The sequence below is a fragment of the Agelaius tricolor genome, unplaced genomic scaffold (assembly GCF_023055355.1).
Source record: "Agelaius tricolor isolate 1412-34295 unplaced genomic scaffold, bAgeTri1.0.p SCAF_71, whole genome shotgun sequence".
Classification (NCBI taxonomy): Eukaryota; Metazoa; Chordata; class Aves; order Passeriformes; family Icteridae; genus Agelaius; species Agelaius tricolor.
Window position 1 is genome coordinate 957,225 of NW_027269331.1, and position 13,834 is coordinate 971,058.

The window sequence follows — 13,834 nt, forward strand, 5'->3', positions numbered from 1 at the left end:
TTGTGTAAAATAATACACATGAAAACCCCAATATGATGAGAAAAGACAGTCCTGGAAGAGTTTTATCCATTTTCAGATCTGCTTGTGGAGAGCACCTGTTCATCCCAAGGGGGCCATTTCAACTCCTTCATTTATAAATGTCAGAGCATTTTCATTCTCTTCATGCTAAGAACATATTTGTGCTGCCAAGCCAGTGGGCAGGGATCACTGAAATTAGGGACCACTGAAATCAAGGATCACTGAAATCAGGGACCACTGAAATCAGGGACCACTGAAATCAAGGATCACTGAAATCAAGGATCACTGAAATCAGGGACCACTGAAATCCCCTCTTTGTGTTCATCAGACTCCCATACCCGAGCAGATGGCAGATGCCAACTTGAATTGCAAACTCAGGTTTATTTGGAACCCAATAAAAGGTTGGGGGAGGCAGGAAAGAGACATGTTTTGTTTTGGGGTTTTTTTTTTCCACTTGTGGAAACACAGGAAATATGTGTAAGGATCAGAATGAAAACAAATCTGAAGTATTTTATTATATTTATAGAGAATATATGAGTACTACACTGCTAAAACATAACCATGTATTCAGCATAGTCAGTAGCTATGTACAGTCCAACTGCAGTGACCACAGAAGGGGCCTACTGAATATCACAGTGGAAATTCCACGGGGGAAAAGCTGTATTTGGTATCATTATTAAATATATGTACTTTTGGAACAAGATTGCCACAGACTGCTGACTTTGTTTGCCAGGCCACTGCAGAGCAAAGATAAAAACTCAGGACAAAAAATACAAGGATGGGGCTTGGAGCAGCCTGGTCTAGTGGAAGTTTGAGATCTTTTTTTGGTGTTTGCCTCAGTCTTGGCACCAAACCTGTCTTGAATGTGTTTGACAGCTGAAAATGCACCTTACACTTCAGGCTGGGTGTTGGGAAAAGAGCAGTTCTGAGCTTTGGAATGGAAACACCTCTGTGGGGCCTTTCTGAGCTGCTGTGAAGCATTTACAGGAGGCTTTTGCAAACTGGCTGATCACTGGGCAGCAGTTCAGGAGCCAGAGTGGTAAAAGTGGTTTTGTTCAGGCTCTTCTGCCTGGGAAAACAGGTGTTGGATTTATTCAGTGAGAAGGAGCAGGAATCAGCAGCTGTTGCTGAAGGTGTTGGTCTTTGTGCTTCTCCTGTAAATGGGCTGCTAAATACTGAAAAAATTCACTGCTTATAGCACCAAGCTCACATTGGCCATGCTTATCCAGAAGTGAGCAGAAAATCCAGGGGCACTGGTGCTGTGTGCAGGAGTTGGGGTTTTGCCTGTCTCTTCCCTGATTTTTCCATCCTCTGTGGCCACAAATGGACAATTTTCTCTTCCACATGGCTTCCTTGGAGAGCTCCTAAATATTTGATCCCAAAGGAAGCCTCTCATAGGATGACTGAGAGAAATCAGAAGAACAAAGGGCTTCTGGAGAGAGCCTAGAGTGGTTTGGAGTTTGCAGGAGCATCTCTGCTTCTCCCTGCCAGCTGAGAAGAAAATGAGATGTTTATTGAGTAAGTGTGAGGTGCTAAGCTTGTTTTAAAATTGAAAGAAATATGATATTTATTCATATTTGTATGAAGAGCACTCTTCTACCTATACAAGGGGAAAAAAACCCCAATTCCTTGTATCTCTTACAAGCAGAAAGGACAGAATCCAGAACAAAGAAAGGTCACCAGAGGCTTTATTTCCAATGGCTGTTAGATAAAATGAGGTTTTTCTCTCCCATCTCTGCTGCTCCCAGGCAATTTGCCATGTGTGGAACCAGGTTTCCTGTGCATCCCAATGAGCTGATTGGAGTTTCCTCTACCTGGTCACCACTCCTCATAAAACCTGGAAACTTCTGATTTCACTCTCCCTTTGGTCAAAAGCAGCCAGGAGGGCTCAGACATTTTTTCAGGGTGCTGGGATGGGATCTGTGACAGATGCTCCCAGCCATGACCTTTCCTGACAGCTCATGAGCAGAAACCCAAGGCTTTTTATTTTGTTTAAGCACAAAGGGAGATTTCAGTTGTGACAGAACTGATCTGCAGTGGGTCTGCCTCAGGATTCCTGGCCCAGAGACAGGAGATTCAGTTTTTCCAGCCTGGGAGAAGGAGGACACAGCAGGCTTGTGCAAAGCTGTCACTGCAGTTGCCAGGGACAGGGCCTGGCTCTGTCAGCCCATGGTGACAAAACTGTCACAGGCCACCAGCTCTCCTGGCCTGGGAGGCTCCCAAGCAAATCTGAGAGGTTTCAATCTGCTGTTGACATTTCTGGACCCTCAGGGCCCTGTTGGAAGTGGCAGTGCAGCTGGCCTGGATGGCTGGGGGCAGAGGCCTGCATGAAAAGAGCTGGATGCTCATGCAGGGAAAGAGCTTCAGGATGTGAGGCTGGGGAAAAGCAAGTGTCTGAGAGCCCAGATTTGGGTAAAGTGGCATGCCCAGACTGAAAGCAGTCCTGTGCTAACCTTTCCCCTTCCTAAATGAGTGGAATGGTGCTGTGGAGAGCACGGCTCCCCCCTTCAGCAGCTGTGTTTGGGGTTTCTCTGCTGAGCCAGCACTCCAAGCTGTGCAATGTTCACTTCCAGGCTGCTGCAACATCTGAGGGATGGAAAGCCAGGAGAGAGGCTGAGGCCTGGCCCAGGCAGAGCTGCTCAAATCCCAGGTGCTGTCCCTGAGGGCTTGGAGGCCTGTGTGAGCAGGAGAGGGCCCCCCAAAATTCCTTTGGGAGCTGCTCAGTGCTGCTCACAGCCCAAACTGCACTGTGGGCAGGTGTTTCAGGAATTCCTGTTCTCCAGGAAATTCCTGGGAATTGGGGGTGGGCAGTGGCTGCTGCCCTGAGTGAACATCTGCAGAAATGTCAGGGGAGCAGAGCAGAATGTCTGGTGCCTTCCCAGGACAGTGTATCACCAGACCCCTCTTCCAGCACTCCATTCCAGTGTTTCACTGCAGGGAAGGGAGGATGTGCTGGGTTCGTGGGCTGCTGGGACTGTCTGGCCTCTGGTCCAGGCTGGGAGTCCTGCCATGGGGACCTGAGGTGACAATGGCCCTGCATGGACACACTCACAGACCTGCAGACCTGTGGTTTCCAGTGATTTCCCTGCCTTTGATGAACCCCCTGAGCCAAGACTTTGCACACACTGCAGTATTTTCCATGAGGTTAAAACCCTTCATTAGCATGAGGGATGGGAGACCCTTCAAAAATCCAAATGCAGCCATTCCTGTGACAAGCAGCCCTTGATTCCCACCATGGCAGGGACCTGCTCAGTGTCAGAGGGACTTTCCTGCCTCAGGAAGCCCCACCTGCACCCCCAGTGTTAGCAGGGAGGGAAGAGCCTCCCTTTGCCTTCAGGCACTGGACACCAGTGGGAAAATCTCCTTCCAAAAAGGCCCCCAGCACTGTTGCCCAGTGCTGGGCCGAGCCCCTGAGCCCAGCTGGGGCTTGCAGCAGCCTCCACAGTGATGAATTGCATCTCTGCAGGCAGGGCAGGGTGGCCTGGGCTGCAGGAGCAGGAATGAGGCAGGCAGAGACAGAAGCTGAGCTGGGCACAGCTGCCCTGTGCTCCCTCCTGCTCTGTGCGAGGTGTTCAGGGCCAGCACGGGGCTGGGACGGGGATGGAGAATTCCCCTCCCTCCCAAACTGGTGATTCCATGGAAAATGGGACTTCCCTGCCCACCAGAGCTGATCCAAATGCAGGAGTGATGGGGCTGAGGATGAAAATCCTGCTGGTGTTTGCTGTGTGCTGAGCAACGCTGGCAGGAACCAGGGATGTGGCACCCACTGAGCCCTCGCAGGGCCTGTGCTCTGGGATGCTTGGGGCCCTGGATCCTGTGGCACTGATTTAGGGCTGCTCAAACCTTCCAGGGAAGGCAGGATGTCAGGAAACAAACACCCTCCTCATTTCTGTCCTTGCTGGGAGAGCCTAATGCTGTGTGCTCACCAATTCCTTCTCTTCCCAGCCCATCCTTTGCTCAGAATATTTCCCAGTGCTTGAATTGTGGTTGCCAAGAGAGCAGCTTGTGTGGACAGGATCATCTTTATTGAGTTACCTGCAACCCCCTTTGAATGAAGACACAAACCCCAAACCACTGCCAGGCTGAGAACCTGATTGCTTATTTATTTATTTATTTGGTTATTTATGTACCTGTGCCTCCCAGGCTGAGGATGGGATTACACAGCAATTAGGGAAGGTCACACTCAGCTCTTCAAAGGGCTGCTGACACCTCAGAAACAATTCTTTACAGGGGTTTCACACTGCCCATCCTCAAATCCTTTCAGGCACGGTAAATAAAACCTTAAAAGGCAACTTCTTCAAGCCATTGTGGTTTGTACTTTGTGCTGGGGTGATGAGGGGCAAGAAAGGCAAACTGCTGGCAGTTACCCGTGTCACAGTGTCACACACTGTCAGCACCATGGTGACAGCCCTGCTCAGGCCCAGGTACTGACCTGGAAACATGAGATGGCTCTGGGGGGGGTTTTCATCTTTGAAAGAAAAAGTAATTGATGCCTTGGAGTGGCTGCTGTGCCTTCAGAAACTGAAAGAGCTACTGACTGTGCAGTATTTTTTAATAACCAGTCATGTAACCTGAGGGTTGCAGTCATGAATTCATGTATTTTAATAGACATGAATCTTATTGCTTCTTAATAGCTAAAAATCCTGGTGCACAACTTCCCCCTCTCTCTTCCAGCAAGGGGCCTTCCCAAAACAGCTGTGCTTGAGCAGAGGGCTTAGACAAAAAATAAGTATTAGGGAGGGCTTGTCTTGGATAAGGCAGGACAATGCTTTTGCTATCCTTATCTTTCCCTTTGATCCTCTCTCCAAGCAGTGGCTGATGCTGGTTTTAGTGGTTTAGGTTGGTCTGTGCACCACTCGAGGGTGGAAGGAGTGCTCCTGTCACATGTCTAAAGGCACCACAGGACTTGGCAGGACTCCTGATCTCCAGTGGTTGGTGACATTCATCTACGTGCAACTTTGTCCTCAAAAACTGTGCCTTCTGCAAAATTTTACAAAGCTTCCTGATTGCTGCTTTCCCCCCTGTAATTTGTGCACATCTGAAAGATAGCTGTACTCCTGAGGTTGCATGAAGTTTATATTTTCATTCAGAACTTCTGCTGGGATGCTTTAGCTAAGAGAAGCAAATTTTGTTGGCTGTGATGGTGAGAGGTACAAGGGGGCAGTGAAAGGGAGCCAGGAGGGTTTGGGGTGTGCAGATGTGCTTGTCTGGAGCAGGGGCATGAAGGGAAGAGCAGCCACAGGTTGTAAAACCTCTTGCAATGAAAAGCAGGTTGCTAGAGAGCCAAAATCCAGGAGAAATCCGTGGACAGGCTGCTCTGTTGCTAGGTGATGGATCTGTTATCATGCTAATGACAGTGAAGGATGATACTGCCACCAATAAAACATCTTTCATCTGAGAATCACCAAGGGTTTTCCAGACAGCAAGGCTGTATTATTCCCATTTACTAGAGGCACAGACAGAGATGAATTGATTTGCCAAAGGTCACTGACGGATTTCGGAATAAGAAATTGCCCTATTTGAGTTTTATTAGGCTGGGGATTGCCATCAACCCTTTCTTTGCCATCAATCCTCTCCCCTCCCCTCATCCATCAGCCCCACATCCCTCTCTCTTGAGGGGACATGCTCCTGCCTTGTTTGTCACTCTTGTCCTGTTTAGATTACAGGATCCCCTGGCCCTCGAGCCTGGCTGAGCAGGGGGTGTGGAGGGCAGAGCAATTGCATGGACCAAGCTCAGATGTTTTGGGGCTGCATGAACAAGAAGAAAACAACCATTTCTCCTTGGGAAAATCCAAGGGGCTCCTCAGGGACAGTGCTGTGACTGTCACAGTGCTGTGACTTTGGGGTGCAGGGCTTTGAGGTTTGCCCCCTTAGACACTCACCCCTAGCCCAAGAGACAGTGTGAGAAGAAATGCCAACTCTCCTAAACCCCCCAAAAACATGTCTCCCTGAGTGTCTGCAGGGCTCTTCCCAGTACTGGGAGTTCTCAGGTGTGAATCAGTGCAGCCATGAGTCAGGCATCACTTTTTGTTAGAGATCGTGAGGGAAACACAGGCGAGCCTGAATTCTGGCACTTGGAGCAAAATAACCATTTGATTTCAGCTGGAAGAACAGCATTTCCATGCTGATGAGGAGCAGCTGCATTCCTCCATGAGCTGCTGTGGTCTGGGAGGGGAGCAGGGTGGGAACACGGGGAATGCCTGCAGGAGAGGTTTCATGGAGTCATCCTTGCCTGGGGTCAGAGCTGGGTGTGTGTCCCACCAGGTCCTGGAGGTGTATCCCACCAAATCCTGGGTGGGTGTCCCACCACATCCTGGATGTGTGTCCCACCAGGTGCCTCCTAAGAGGCTTCCAAAGCCACAAACCCCGCAGCTCCCCCCATCTCCGAGAGGAACTAGGCAGGAAAACAGAGCTTTTACAACCTTGATTTCCTTTTCTTTGATGTGTAAAATGGGGAAGCATCTGCTCTCTATCTGACTGGCACGGTGAGAAATTACCTGGTCTTCCTACAATGCAAATTGCATTCAGGGGAGGTGTTAAGCATTTGAATGACTCTGCTCCTGCTTTTCCTGCTTCCCAGGGTACTGGCAGGTTCCCTCAGCTCACTTCAGGGCAGGAGGACACAGCCCCAGAAGGACTGGAGCACAGGAGCCACACAGCAGCTTTGTGGGATTTGTTCAATTTGTGTAAAAGACCAAGACAATTTAAAACCTCGGGGCATGTCTGTCAAGTGGATCCTACTGGGCTGCCACATCCTCCTAATTGATGTAGGGCTGCCACTGACTGGCTAAGAAAGAAATCTGTGTTAGCTCCAACCCTGAAAAACATGAATTTAATGTTAGCAGGTGCTCAGCTGGATTTGGGTTGCTTTCCTTCGCCATGGGAGAAACAAAATCAAGCAAAAAAGTCCCCAGATCCAAGCCCAAAACCCCAAAATGTGAACTGACACTTTCTGAGGTAAACACACACTCAGGGCAAGCAGGGATACTGGGAGCAGGGTAAAGTGAAGCAAGGAAAACCCCTCGTGGCCCTCACAGTCTCAGGCTTTGGGTTGTGCTTGAGCCTGGCTTGCAGGAGAGCCTGGAAGCCCTGCACTTGATTAACTCCTTCCAAAAAGTCACTTCAAAGCAGGGACAGGGAGCAGCAGGAGGGAGGCAGAACGAGCTGATCTCAGAATTGTTTAAAACTTGGCAGCTGGGCCAGCCTTTGATAATGAAACTCCCACCACTTCACTCTCAAATCGTGACTGAGAGAAACAATGCTTATCTTCAAACCCAGCCCTGATAAGGGCTTTGTGCAGCACACTTGGGTTACCAGGAGGAGGTTAAACAGAAAAAATAACCTTAAACTGCCATTTTCCGTTATCCTCATATGGATAGGAAAAAAGAATAGACACAAACTGAGACCTAAACCTAACCCTAACCTCAGCAGCAATGGATGGCTGAGCTTTGGATGGGTTTGGGAATCCTGGCACTGCTCTTTGGGAAGGTCCCACAAGGTGTGGGAAAGAGAGACATTAAAATATTGCTCGCTTCAGTATTTGGAAGGAAACAAAGAGAAGAGGATTTCAGAGGAGTGGGCAATGCACCCCTGTCCCAGCTAAGCCCTGTGAGAGAGCAACTTGTTGATTTTATGGTGGCTAAAATGCCTGGAAGACTTCCCCAAGGATCAGCAAGGAATTTATGGCAGGCACTGCTGTGATCAAGATGGATCCTGCACCAGTGGAGAGGAGCAGGATAACAGGGGGTTAAAATGTTGGTTAGTGTGATAATCCTTCAGAAGTGATGTCTGCTGTCTGCAGGCCCTGCAAAAAGGAGCATTTGTATGGGGGTTAGGAGGAAAAGCCTAAATTAGTTTTGCAGATGCTTAGAGGGAGATCTCCCCTCAAATCAACCAATATTCATTCATTAAGCAGGAACTCCTATATGAAAAACACCCCTGGTAGGGTCAAGATCCACCCAAGTAGAAAAGAGCTCACAGCACTAACACAGCCACAAACAAGAAGCTAGATAAATACCATTAATTATATTAATATAGAATTTCAGCTATCATATGGATTACAAACCACATTTGTCTCAGTAACCTGAGGCCTTGCAGAGCCAGGCTGCCTTGAAAGGGAATGGTTTCAGCCTCAGTCTCCCCAGCAAGTGATGGCCCCTGGCAAATGCTCCTGAATCCAAATATCTGCTGTCATCAAAGCCTGAAAAATCCCTCTGTGGTACATTGTGTCTCTGTGTGCCTCTGGCTGGCTTCTCCAAGCTGTCTGTGATTTCTGCTTCACATCCTCGTCCTTTCCTGGATTTGACAGGTGTGATACAGGCACAATGACACCTTTGGCTGATTCTGCACTTGACAGGAGCATGAAGGATTGCTCTCTGTGGGCTGGGGGTTTTTGTTATTTATTACATTTTTGTTATCCTTTTGCCTTGGAGGAGGAAGGGTGACAATTCCAACAGCTTGTTGCAGTTCACTGTTTGGGTTCTTTTAATCACAGATGAAGGTGGGGGGCTCTGATATTTTCAGATGGGCCCAGAGCAGGGCCTGGCTGGAGGCAGCTCAACCATTAATGCTGGCAAAGGTTTCATTCCCAAAACCTCCCTGGGGAAGGGGTTTCTGTGTGGTCCCCTTCAAGACAAGGAGCTGTTAAACTGCTGCATGTGAAAGGTTATTTTGGACAGCACAGTGTGGCAGGAGAAAGGTCAGAAGCCACTTTCACAGCTGATTTTATGGTGTTCCCCCTCCAAGCATCAAGTGTGGAAAAGTCATTTTCTTCATGCTCAGCACAGGGATTTTCATACTAAATGGATGCTCCACTAAATATAGGTATGTCATGATGCTTGTAGGACATGTTGGCATTACACATCCCACTTGACATGCCCTATCAACGTGGGCTGAGCAATTTCAGGTTGTGTTTAAATAAAAGTGACTATATTTCTCCTGCAAGCACAAATCAGTTAAAAATATCCTGTGGTTACTGCTTTGAAAATGCCTTCAAACCAACTTGCTCCTGTCAGGGCGATGTGACAGCCACACTCCAACACTCAGCTGCAGAGCCAGCCTGTCAATGGCAGCAGCCTTTGCCATCAGGAGGGCTGGGGGGCCTTTCCCTGGCCACCACTGCCACCAGGAGCTGGCCCTGCTTCTTGCTGGGCTGCTGGCAGGACATGGCCAGTGACAGCAGAGACTACACACAGGGCAGATCCTGCCCTTGTATATTTATATATTTTTGTATTCATATATTTACATACATATTCATATATTGATGTATATTTTATATATTTCTATAAGTTAATATTTTTATAGTTATATAATATACATGTATATCTTTTATATGCATATATTTTTGTATTTTTATATATTTCTATATTTGCATTCTGTATATAATACATATTCATATATTCATATATAAATATTTTAATAATCTCTATATTTTAACATATTTATAAAATATATTTATATAATCTTATATTTATATTTTTATTTTATATATTTGTAGTATGTGTTTGTATTCTATATTTATATTTACACATTTATATTTTAAAATTTAATATTTTTGTATATTAAATATAAATAAAGATATTTATATTTGTATATAAAATATATTTATATAATTTTATATTTTTGTATTTTATATATTTATGCATTTATATTTCATCTATAATTATATTTTTATATTTATATGTTAATATTTTAATATGCTATATTTTTATACTTGTATTTTATATATATTTTCTACAATTTTATATTTATATTTTAATATATTTACTTTTTATATTTTTATGTTTCTATTTGTATATTTCTTTTTTATATTATATCTTAAATATTTTTATATATTTGTATTTTATATATATATTATATATTTATATTTTTATAAAGTCTTCCTCTGGCTGACAATGAATGTACAGCCCATACATTGTATTTCCTGCCCTGGCACAGCTCCACCACACACAGAGCCACAACAACCCAACCAAAGTGGAACTTGTTCCTGTAACTCTCATGGTCACAGTCCCACAATGGGGTTTTGTCACTCCTGAGCGTGTTCTAAGCACAGTCAGCTGCAGCCCCAGCCCCAGCCCTGCTCTGGGGGCTCTGTGGATCCTCCTGAGCCCAGAGCAGGAAAGAGGAGCCAGCAGAACCCTGCTTTTCCTGGGGGCTGAGTGCCTTTGTGTCCAGAGCCAACCCTGCTGCCAGCTGCAGGGAAACAAGAGCCTGACTGACACCCCTGGCTGTGTCCTGGAGCTCTCCTCGGGCCCCTCTGCTCAGGCTGAGGGTGTGAGCCCAGCTCCACAGAAAGAAACCTCAAACTTCCAAAGCAAGGCCCAGGGGCTGCAAGGTGTTTTTGGGGAGGCTCTGGGTGAAGTGCCGAGGTCACTGAGCAGTCACTGATGTCTGGCTGCACCCCCTGGAGGGCTGTGTCCCTTGCAGAGATCAAGGAGAGGGATAAAGGTCCATCCATGGGATGGGATGTGAGGCTAGAGGAGGGAGAGGAGGATTCCTGTGCCCTGAGGAACAGAGGTGAAAACAGAGCACACATCAGCTCCATGAAAACCACGTCCATGAGCATGAAAACCAGGCATCAGCTCCATGAAAACCAGGTCTGAGCTTTCCCATCCAGCAGGGAGCTCAGGTGAGGTGGGGCCTGGGCTGGAACAGAAGTTTCTTTGAGCTGATGCCATCAGGAACCACGGATGGTTATTCTGTCCCTCTGGATGGTTCAGTCTGTCCCTCTGGAGCAGGGCAAGGAGCACAGAGCTCAGGGCATGCCCTGCCAGCTGAGCTGGAGGTCACATCCACATCCTGGCAGGCTCTGGAAGCCTGTCCCAGCTCTGTGCCAGCAGGCACGTGACAGTGCAGCTCACTCTGACACGGATAAATTTGTGTGGTACACATATCTTCTATGTACACACAGGCATATTGAGGAGAAGTGAAAATCTGCCCTGTCAGCTTCTCACACAAAGATGTGTTAATTCACACTCCTGGCTCTTCAAGCACAGCCAGGGTGATAACTGAACAGCCCACCCCAAACAAAGGATGTCTAGCAGTTCTTAAAAAAATCACAGCAGTGGTCAAAGCCCCTCATGTCTTTTTATTTCCACACACACATTGGCAATTTGCACCGGACCGATTGCTTTTGACTGATTGATTTCACTGCTTTGAGACAGCACACATATGGAATTATTCAGGAGGCTGCTGTGTGTAACACTATGCTGGAATAATTGTTCCATTTAGCTTTATTCCCTATGCTTACAAAATCCTTGAGGAACTTAAAATGCTCCTAACATTTGTATGGGCACGTTGGCATGCTTGGGTTGTGCATCTGAATGACAGAGGAAAAAAATGAATGTAATGCTATACCAAAGGCAGATTCTATACACAGAAGTCAGGAGAGTCCAGATTTAATACTCTTGCAGCTTTGTTCATATTCTAAAGCTATAGGTCTCCTTAGGATTCACATTTGATATCCTCATTTGGATTCAGCACCACTTTGCTTGCAGAGTTAAGGACTTGCTGTAAATACCAAAGGCTACATCCTGCCCACTTTGTTGCCAAAGAGTTAAGGAAAAAAAACCAGTGATGGTTTAATAGACAATGATGCAAAACTCAGCTTATTTATAGAAGAACAGGAAGAGGAAAATACACACAGACCATCTCTCCTGTGGCAAGTTGGGATTAGGTTCTGCACAGTTAAAGAGGAAGGAAAAGGGTGTTTTCCCTTGCTATAGATTTTGTGTGCTGAATGAAGATGATGTCAGGCTGTTTGTTTGGTGTGTGTGGGGAGGGAAGACAGATCTGAGAAAATAAAAGAAGACAGATCATACCCTGCTTGGAATTGTTGGAGTTCCCCGATTTGTTTGCTCTTTCTTTGGGGCCCAGAGAAATGTGTCTGACCCCCAGCCTTCATTGTGGAGGGAGAAAAACTGTAACTAGCTGGACACCTCAAAAAATAGTGTCCTGAATTTGTCAGAAAGGCCAGCAGATGAGAGAAAAGGCTGTCCATGACAAATCCACTGGCATTTTCAGCACCCAGCACTCATCACTGTCAGTGCAGCATTTGGCTGGGAAAGGCCTGCCCACCATCCCACCTCTAAAAACAGCCCAAGCCAAAAGGCTGGGGTATTTTTAGTTGGACAATAAAGAAAGAATGTCTGTGAAGTCTCTTAGGAGATGTAAATTGTTCCAGCTCCTTCAGCAGCCATGCCAAGGGAGGATGTGCCAAAATGTTGAAGTTTTAACAGTCCATCACCACTGCTGTTCTGTATTCTTTTCGCTCATCCAGAGCTACCCAGCTCTTCTGAGGGGTGACACGTGTCTGTGGTGGAAAGAAATTCATGAAGGGCCAAGGAAGGTCCCTTGTGCCACCAGTCCATCAGCCCCTCGTGCCAGTTCAGCTGCATCCGGGTTGGGAACCAGAGGAAAGCCATTACTTGGTGCAAAGTGCATCCCTCATCAAAACCTCATCACCAGAACAGAAGCCAAGCACTCCACAGCCTCCTCACAGCTGGTGGGCTCTCCCACTGCCATCTGATGAAGTACAGGAAAAGGAATTATCCCTTTTTTTCCCTGCTTCTATTTCCAAAGGATTTGATTAACATTTAAATAGCAAGTTTAGCAATTGCCCCGTGTTGTGTATCATGCACATCTGCAACCACCTCCTGTGCAAGGCTGTGGACTGTTCAACCTTTTGCCTTTCTTTTTATGGATCTCTTGGTAGCTTCCTTACCTCATTAGGCTTTTGAATCCTGAAATAAAAACTTGATGCCTGACTTCTCTGTCCCACGTTTGTTTTTAAAGCCCCTTTTGAGGACATTAAATCAAGATCAGGGCCAATAACATTCTGGTTTAGGAGCACACAGTGACTATTTAAGGTGTTTGGGACCTCCATGTGATCATTTATCACAACATTATCCCAGTTCAAATGTTTAATTATGGCATATTTTCAAATCCCTTTTCAGGAGCTCTATAAATACCTCAGCAACATCTAAAGACCAATTTAGCTGCCAACACCTAAAACTATCTTTTTTTTCACCCAGCCTGGCCTGTGCTTTCTCTGCTGCTGAAGGAGATTCTGTTTACATCTGTGTTCTGGGAGCCCATAAATGTTGTGTCCTTTCTCTGGTTGCTGTTTGCTGCCTGCCAGGGGCTGAATATTTTGTTTTGCAGACGTGGCTCTGTGGTTTTGCTCCTCCAAGGGGGAAAACAAAGGTCCTCCAAGGCAGATGAAGGTGTCAATTGAAGGCTTCCCACATCCAAGCTATGATCTCCACATATGCTTGGTCTTACTTGTTTTCACTGCTCAGAGCGTGGGAAAACAACTTAAAAATAGACATTTAACACATTGGCTAAGTGATATTCAGAAGATTCTGTGCTAGACGGGGGCAGAGCCATGTATATGTATTATAAAATAGTAAATTCATTGAAAAATGTGCCCTTAGTCTTTCTGGAATCATCAGTGTCTTGAGAACTGTCTGTGCTGGTACATTTATTTGGGGAAAATCCATTTATTTCAGCAAAAGATTCCTAAAATTGCCTGAAGGTTGGAAGATTGGAGGCAATTCTGCTCAAGCAAAATAAAAAAGAACTAAATTTACCCACATCCCAAAGAGTCCTTGCAACCCTGAAATGGGGAACATTTCTTATTGCAGATTTTAATGCCCCAGTTTTCCTTTTTGTTTGTTTTTCCTTTCTCAAGGCCAGAAATAAGCATTTTGCTCAAGCTGAAGGCCTTATTTTGTGCAGAAAATAATGCCTTTTGAGGGGGTTGAGGTTTTTTTTCACCCTCATGTAAGAAATGAATTTGATAACTTCAGTCACTTCA